The sequence below is a fragment of the Lolium rigidum genome, chromosome 3 (assembly GCF_022539505.1).
Source record: "Lolium rigidum isolate FL_2022 chromosome 3, APGP_CSIRO_Lrig_0.1, whole genome shotgun sequence".
In the NCBI taxonomy this organism is placed as follows: Eukaryota; Viridiplantae; Streptophyta; class Magnoliopsida; order Poales; family Poaceae; genus Lolium; species Lolium rigidum.
Genome location: NC_061510.1, coordinates 17,581,718 through 17,591,634, shown reverse-complemented (window position 1 = coordinate 17,591,634; position 9,917 = coordinate 17,581,718).

Here is a 9,917-nt window from a genome sequence, read left to right as displayed (position 1 = left end):
ATGAGATTGGTCATGTAATAGTATAAGATTGTTAGGGTGATGGCGTGTATTTCACACGTTCGTTGGGCAACCCCAAGAGGAAGGTATGATGCGCACAGCAGCAAGTTTTCCCTCAGAAAGAAACCAAGGTTTATCGAACCAGGAGGAGCCAAGAAGCACGTTGAAGGTTGATGGCGGCGGGATGTAGTGCGGCACAACACCTGGGATTCCGGCGCCAACGTGGAACCTGCACAACACAACCAAAGTACTTTGCCCCAACGAAACAGTGAGGTTGTCAATCTCACCGGCTTGCTGTAACAAAGAGTTAACCGTATTGTGTGGAAGATGATTGTTTGCAGAAAACAGTAGAACAAGTATTGCAGTAGATTGTATTTCGAGTAAAGAGAATTGGACCGGGGTCCACAGTTCACTAGAGGTGTCTCTCCCATAAGACGAACAGCATGTTGGGTGAACAAATTACAGTTGGGCAATTGACAAATAAAGAGAGCATGACCATGCACATACATATCATGATGAGTATAGTGAGATTTAATTGGGCATTACGACAAAGTACATAGACCGTCATCCAACTGCATCTATGCCTAAAAAGTCCACCTTCGAGGTTATCATCCGAACCCCCTCCGGTATTAAGTTGCTAACAACGGACAATTGCATTAAGTATTGCGCGTAATGTAATCAGTGACTACATCCTTGAACATAGCACCAATGTTTTATCCCTAGTGGCAACAAGCACATCCGTAACCTTAGTGGTTCTTGTCACTCCTCCAGTTCACAGAGACATGAACCCACTATCGAGCATAAATACTCCCTCTTGGAGTTACTAGCATCAACTTGGCCGGAGCATCTACTAATAACGGAGAGCATGCAAGATCATAAACAACACATAGACATAACTTTGATAATCAACATAACAAGTATTCTCTATTCATCGGATCCCAACAAACGCAACATATAGAATTACGGATAGATGATCTTGATCATGTTAGGCAGCTCACAAGATCCGACAATGATAGCACAATGGGGAGAAGACAACCATCTAGCTACTGCTATGGACCCATAGTCCAGGGGTAGACTACTCACACATCACACCGGAGGCGACCATGGCGGCGTAGAGTCCTCCGGGAGATGATTCCCCTCTCCGGCAGGGTGCCGGAGGCGATCTCTCGGATCCCCCGAGATGGGATCGGCGGCGGCGGCGTCTGCGGAAGGTTTTCCGTATCGTGGTTCTCGGTGCGGGGGTTTCGTCACGGAGACTTTTTATAGGCGGAAGGGCAGGTCAAGAGGCGGCACGGGGGCCCCACACTACGGGCCGGCGCGGCCAAGGGGGGCCGCGCCGCCCTATGGTGTGGCCCCTCCGTGGCCCCTCTTCGTCTCTCCTTCGGACTTACGGAAGCTTCGTGAGAAAATAGGCCCTCGGGCTTTGATTTCGTCCAATTCCGAGAATATTTCCTTACTAGGATTTCTGAAACCAAAAACAGCAGTAAAACAGACAATCGGCACTTCGGCATCTTGTTAATAGGTTAGTTCCAGTAAATGCACGAATATGACATAAAGTGTGCATAAAACATGTAGATAACGTCAATAATGTGGCATGGAACATAAGAAATTATCGATACGTCGGAGACGTATCAGCATCCCCAAGCTTAGTTCTGCTCGTCCCGAGCGGTGTAAAACGATAACACGAGATAATTTCCGGAGTGACATGCCATCATAATCTTGATCATACTATTTGTAAAGCATATGTAGTGAATGCAGCGATCAAAACAATGTATATGACATGAGTAAACAAGTGAATCATATAGCAAAGACTTTTCATGAATAGCACTTCAAGACAAGCATCAATAAGTCTTGCATAAGAGTTGACTCATAAAGCAATAATTCAAAGTAGAGATATTGAAGCAACACAAAAGAAGATTAAGTTTCAGCGGTTGCTTTCAACTTGTAACATGTATATCTCATGGATATTGTCAACATAGAGTAATATAATAAGTGCAATAAGCAAATATGTAGGAATCAATGCACAGTTCACACAAGTGTTTGCTTCTTGAGGTGGAGAGAGATAGGTGAACTGACTCAACATTGAAAGTAAAAGAATGGTCCTCCATAGAGGAAAAGCATCGATTGCTATATTTGTGCTAGAGCTTTGATTTTGAAAACATGAAACAATTTTGTCAACGGTAGTAATAAAGCATATGCATCATGTAAATTATATCTTATAAGTTGCAAGCCTCATGCATAGCGTACTAATAGTGCCCGCACCTTGTCCTAATTAGCTTGGACTACCGGGTCATCACAATGCATTGTTTTTACCAAGTGTCACAAAGGGGTACCTCTATGCCGCCTGTACAAAGGTCTAAGGAGAAAGCTCGCATTGGATTTCTCGCTATTGATTATTCTTCAACTTAGACATCCATACCGGGACAACATAGACAACGAGATAATGGACTCCTCTTTTATGCATAAGCATATAACAACAATTAATAATTTTCTCATTTGAGATTTGAGGATTATTGTCCAAAACTGAAACTTCCACCATGGAGCATGGCTTTAGTTAGCGGCCCGATGTTCTTCTCTAACATATGCATGCTTAACCATATGGTGGTAGATCTCTCTTACTTCAGACAAGACGGACATGCATAGCAACTCACATGAAATTCAACAATGAATAGTTGATGGCGTCCCCGAGTGAACATGGTTATCGCACAACAAGCAACTTAATAAGAGATAAAGTGCATAATTACATATTCAATACCACAATAGTTTTTAAGCTATTTGTCCCATGAGCTATATATTGCAAAGGTGAATGATGGAATTTTAAAGGTAGCACTCAAGCAATTTACTTTGGAATGGCGGAAAAATACCATGTAGTATAGGTAGGTATGGTGGACACAAATGGCATAGTGGTTGGCTCAAGTATTTTGGATGCATGAGAAGTATTCCCTCTCGATACAAGGTTTAGGCTAGCAAGGCTTATTTGAAACAAACACAAGGATGAACCGGTGCAGCAAAACTCACATAAAAGACATATTGAAAACATTATAAGACTCTACACCGTCTTCCTTGTTGTTCAAACTCAATACTAGAAATTATCTAGACCTTAGAGAAACCAAATATGCAAACCAAATTTTAGTATGCTCTATGTATTTCTTCATTAATGGGTGCAAAGCATATGATGCAAGAGCTTAATCATGAACACAACAATTGCCAAGTATCACATTACCCAAAACATTTATAGCAATTACTACATGTATCATTTTCCAATTCCAACCATATAACAATTTAACGAAGGAGAAACTTCGCCATGAATACTATGAGTAGAAACCAAGGACATACTTGTCCATATGCTACAGCGGAGCGTGTCTCTCTCCCATAAAGTGAATGCTAGGATCCATTTTATTCAAACAAAACAAAAAACAAAAACAAACCGACGCTCCAAGAAAAAGCACATAAGATGTGATGGAATAAAAATATAGTTTCAGGGGAGGAACCTGATAATGTTGTCGATGAAGAAGGGGATGCCTTGGGCATCCCCAAGCTTAGACGCTTGAGTCTTCTTGATATATGCAGGGGTGAACCACCGGGTGCATCCCCAAGCTTAGAGCTTTCACTCTCCTTGATCATGTTGCATCATACTCCTCTCTTGATCCTTGAAAACTTCCTCCACACCAAACTCGAAACAACTCATTAGAGGGTTAGTGCACAATATAAATTGACATATTCAGAGGTGACACAATCATTCTTAACACTTCTGGACATTGCATAATGCTACTGGACATTAGTGGATCAAAGAAATTCATCCAACATAGCGAAAGAGGCAATGCGAAATAAAAGGCAGAATCTGTCAAAACAGAACAGTTCGTATTGACGAATTTTAAAATGGCACCAGACTTGCTCAAATGAAAATGCTCAAATTGAATGAAAGTTGCGTACATATCTGAGGATCATTCACGTAAATTGGCTTAATATTCTGAGCTACCTACAGGGAGGTGGACCCAGATTCGTGACAGCAAAGAAATCTGGAACTGCGCAGTAATCCAAATCTAGTACTTACTTTTCTATCAACGGCTTAACTTGGCACAACAAAACAAAAAACTAAGATAAGGAGAGGTTGCTACAGTAGTAAACAACTTCCAAGACACAAAATAAAAACAAAGTACTGTAGGTAAAAACATGGGTTGTCTCCCATAAGCGCTTTTCTTTAACGCCTTTCAGCTAGGCGCAGAAAGTGTGTATCAAGTATTATCAAGAGACGAAGTGTCAACATTACCTTGGGCTTTACCCTTACCTTTCTTATCGTTTTTCTTTCCCTTTGGTTTAGGAAATGTATGAGTTTCCCCCGGTATAGAGGTGAATTTCAGAGTGTCTTCTCCAACATCAATGACTGCTCCCAATAGTTTCAACGAGGATCTTCCGAGTGTGAGTTTTCCTGTTTCAACAACAAGATAATCAATGGATATTGTTCTTCCAAGAATGGTTGTATGCACACCTGCGGCTATTCCTTTAGGAATTATAGTAGAGTCATCAATGAGAGTTATTTCTTCTCCTCCTTCCTCGACTCCCCAAAGTTTCAAATATTTATAAATACTTTCAGGCATAAGGCAAAATTCATACATAATATCACAGTAGGCATGGAGAGTTCGATCACCGATGACAATTTTAACAGCAGGATCCCACATTGAGAGTTTAGAGTTCACTAAAACTTGTTCAAGACGATTACGAACGTGGCAATAATTATCATTCAAGCGAGATGTACTTATCTCGAGATTATTTAATCTACTATAAATGCTAGTGAGGACTGAATCAAAGTTATTAGCTGAATCATGTGATGCAACCAACTTCTTTATGGCATTAAAAGCTTGATCCCCATTGCAATGAAGGAAATCTCCTCCCACTAAAGTATCCAAAGCATATCTATAGCGAACCATAAGACCAAAATAAAAATTACCGAGGAGCAAACTTAGAGTCATTTGAGGTTCGGTTTTACGATAAGAAGTAAAAATTCTAGACCAAGCATCCTTAAAACTCTCCTCATCCCCTTGTTTAAAAGTGAAGACTAATTCTTCAGGCGAAGAAGTAACAGGTTCAGAGCTAGACATGGTAACAAAAGTAACTAATTTTTTTGTATTTTAATATAGAGTGCAAGACAATAAAGCAAACTAGATAAAGTAAATGCAAGTAAACTAATTTTTTTTGTGTTTTTGATATATCAAACAAGATAGCAAGTAAAGTAAAACTAGCAACTAATTTTTTTTGTATTTTGATTTAGTGCAGCAAACAAAGTAGTAAATAAAACTAAGCAAGACAAAAACAAAGTAAAGAGATTGAGAAGTGGAGACTCCCTTGCGAGCGTGTCTTGATCTCACCGGCAACGGCGCCGTAAATTTAGCTTGATGGCGTGTATTTCACACGTTCGTTGGGCAACCCCAAGAGGAAGGTATGATGCGCACAGCAGCAAGTTTTCCCTCGAAAGAAACCAAGGTTTATCGAACCAGGAGGAGCCAAGAAGCACGTTGAAGGTTGATGGCGGCGGGATGTAGTGCGGCGCAACACCGGGGATTCCGGCGCCAACGTGGAACCCGCACAACACAACCAAAGTACTTTGCCCCAACGAAACAGTGAGGTTGTCAATCTCACCGGCTTGCTGTAACAAAGAGTTAACCGTATTGTGTGGAAGATGATTGTTTGCGTAAAACAAGTAGAACAAGATTGCAAGAGATTGTATTTCAAGAAAGAGAATTGGACCGGGGTCCACAGCTCACTAGAGGTGTCTCTCCCATAAGACGAACAAGCATGTTGGGTGAACAAATTACAGTTGGGCAATTGACAAATAAAGAGAGCATGACCATGCACATACATATCATGATGAGTATAGTGAGATTTAATTGGGCATTACGACAAAGTACATAGACCGTCATCCAACCGCATCTATGCCTAAAAAGTCCACCTTCGAGTTATCATCCGAACCCCCTCCAGTATTAAGTTGCTAACAACAGACAATTGCATTACGTATTGCGCGTAATGTAATCAGTGATTACATCCTTGAACATAGCACCAATGTTTTATCCCTACTGGCAACAGCACATCCGTAACCTTAGTGGTTCTTGTCACTCCTCCAGATTCACAGAGACATGAACCCACTATCGAGCATAAATACTCCCTCTTGGAGTTACTAGCATCAACTTGGCCAGAGCATCTACTAATAACGGAGAGCATGCAAGATCATAAACAACACATAGACATAACTTTGATAATCAACATAACAAGTATTCTCTATTCATCGGATCCCAACAAACGCAACATATAGAATTACGGATAGATGATCTTGATCATGTTAGGCAGCTCACAAGATCCGACAATGATAGCACAATGGGGAGAAGACAACCATCTAGCTACTGCTATGGACCCATAGTCCGAGGGGTAGACTACTCACACATCACACCGGAGGCGACCATGGCGGCGTAGAGTCCTCCCGGGAGATGATTCCCCTCTCCGGCAGGGTGCCGGAGGCGATCTCCTCGGATCCCCCGAGATGGGATCGGCGGCGGCGGCGTCTCTGGAAGGTTTTCCGTATCGTGGTTCTTGGTACTGGGGGTTTCGTCACGGAGACTTTTTATAGGCGGAAGGGCAGGTCAAGAGGCGGCACGGGGGCCCCACACTACAGGCCGGCGCGGCCAAGGGGGGGGCGCGCCGCCCTATGGTGTGGCCCCTCCGTGGCCCCTCTTCGTCTCTCCTTCGGACTTCTGGAAGCTTCGTGAGAAAATAGGCCCCTGGGCTTTGATTTCGTCCAATTCCGAGAATATTTCCTTACTAGGATTTCTGAAACCAAAAACAGCAGAAAACAGCAACTGGCACTTCGGCATCTTGTTAATAGGTTAGTTCCAGTAAATGCACGAATATGACATAAAGTGTGCATAAAACATGTAGATAACGTCAATAATGTGGCATGGAACATAAGAAATTATCGATACGTCGGAGACGTATCATAGGGCATAGTGCCTAGTGTCCGTAATTGGTACTTTGATGATATTGTTGCAACTTGTTATGCTTAATGCTTGTCACTAGGGCCCGAATGCCATGATCTCAGATCTGAACATGTTATTATTTCATCATGATATTCATTGTTTATGGTCTTACCCGCAAGTTGTATACACATGTCGCTGTCCGGAACCAATGGCCCCGAAGTGACAGAAATCGGGACAACCGGAGGGGATGGTAGTGATGTGAGGATCACATGTGTTCACGGAGTATTAATGCTTTGCTTCGGTACTCTATTAAAAGAAGTACCTTAATATCCAGTAGATTCCCTTGAGGCCCGGCTGCCATTTGCTGGTAGGACAAAAGATGTTATGCAAGTTTCTCATTGCGAGCACGTACGACTATAATTGGAACACATGCCTATTGATTGCTTTGTACTTGTACACCGTTTTATTATTATCTGCAAATGCCCTGCTTGATTGTTACATGAGTTTCTCTCATCCATGCAACGCCCGTTATCCGTCCCCGTGCCTACAGTATTTTAATCCCGCTGTTTACTATAATCACTACTCGCTGTCTCGTTACTCCGTTGCTATTATTTCACTATCGCTATCGCTATAAAACTCAGTTACTACCGATAAACTCTTGCGAGTAAGTCTATTTCCGAGTGCAGCTGAATTGACAACTCCGCTGTTAAGGCTTTCAAGTATTCTTTGTCTCCCCTTGTGTCGAATCAATAAATTGGGTTTTACTACCCGCGAAGACTGCTGCGATCCCCTATACTTGTGGGTTATCACTTCTCTCTGAAAACAGGTGGGTCTATGTCATCAGTCTCTGTCTTTTTCCAATCATCTGGACCAGGCACAGGGTACACAACATGTTTGTAGGCTTCTTTGTACAGTGGCTTCTTGAAGAACTCATGTACATAGTCCTCTGGATGCTGTCTCACTTTCATAATTGCAGCAACTGCATGACAGCAAGGTATTCCAGTGATATCCCTTTTCCTACAGGTGAAAGTGTGGTTCTTTAGGTTGACTGCACAATTTCTTTTGTTGTTGCTAACCTGCCACAGGTCAACATCACAATTCTTTGCAGTGCATTCCCTTGACCACCTCTTTGCTTCTTCCAACTTCTCAGTATAGTGTGGAGTGATCTATCATCTGGTTCTCTCTGTCTTCTCTCTTGTCCCACTGTGCTTTACCATGATTTTATTCCTTAGCCCTTCTAGCATTGTTCTGATAGGCTTGTTCCTCACATCCAGGATCATTTTGTTGAACACTTCTGAAATATTGTTCACAACAAGATCTATTTTGCTGTTTGTATCAAAAGCATGCCTGGCCCATGTCTCTACAGGAATCTGCATGAGCCAATTATAAGCCTACTCACAATCTGCCTTCATAGCATCCATTGCTCGTCAAATTCTGGTTTTGTGTAACAATAACTAGATGCATCCATGTGCTTCTTCGCTCCGGCCCTCTGAATCCAGCAGATTGGAAGTTGGCATAAATATGCCTCAAACAGAACCTATGAGGAGAATGTGGGAGCACTTGTGATACAGCTTTGAGAAGTCCCTGCAAACATGAACAAAACAATTGTTACTGTTTGTTTCCTTTTAAAGCAAAGAGAAATGAACTGTAATAGACAGAATATATGTTACTGCACTAACCTTTTGCCTATCAGAAATAATTGTGTACATTCCAAATTTTCCGTACTCCCCAATACAGTACTTAAGCTGAGTCAGAAACCATAACCAACTGGCAGTTGTCTTCCTTGTCCACCACACCAAATGCAATAGGGAAAATGTTATTGTTCCCATCTCTACCTGTTGCAGCAAGTATTTGTTGGCCAGTGCTCAATTTAATGAAGCATCCATCTACCCCTGTGTCATTGTGTGGGTAAGATAACAAAGAAAAGTTTCTGCTAGGAAAAAAGTAATGCATTTACAAGAATAATTACCTATGAAGGGACTGCAGCCATTAAGAAAGCCTTCCTTTGATGCATTCAGACAATAAAATAACCCATGAAACCTTGGGTTTGTACTAGGATGCTCCACTAAATGCTTTGTTGTCACAATACACCCGTCGCTAGTGATTAGTGTCAAGGACAACCTGAAGATAATCCCTCAACCTTGTGTATTGTGCCTTCTGGTCACCCATAACAACAACAAATGCCTTCTTCCTTGCTCTGTAAGCTTTGCTCTTGGGAACTGGTACACCCCACTTCTGCTTTGCATTGTCAATGAGTGTGTCAACAGTTGTGTTTGGATCAATTCTAACAGCCTGCTCAGACTGTTTGGCTAGCCAATCAATAGTTACCTTTGTGTGTTGTCCAGAGGCAATACAAGTGTGAACCCCTAGAATTTTCCTTATGCAAAAAGTCTTCTCATGTGCAATCTTTGAGGCACTGATGTAGAAGGGACAACCATCATCTGCTCTAGGACAAAGAACTATGATTCTATCACTATCATTCCTCCAGTACTGAAAGTTCCTAAGCTGAGCTATGTGGTATGTCCTTAGAGCCCTCCCGAACTCGGTATACATCGGTGAAACAAAGCTTCATACCTATCTCGTTCATGTGGGTTTGCCCCGGTTTCATCATACCAAACTCTTTTCTTCATTTTCTTCGCTCTCCTCTTCCTTCCACCGGCAGTACAAATTTTGACACAAACCCATCATCATCACCGTCTCGCAAGCTCATCGGGGCTACTCTATTCATCGATGTAGGCATGAAATAATTTCCTTCTTCAAATTTAACCACCTCATGATGTGAGCTACTAGTAGGACCACACTTTGCTGCCTTGTTCTTCGATGGGATGATTTTCTCTCGTAATTTCCTCAACCTCTCGAATCTTCCTCTCGGTTCAAATATCTCTTCAACATCGTTGTCACCTTCAAAATGAAGAAATGGGTCAGCCTTCTGTTCTTTCATTTTTTGCAGACTTT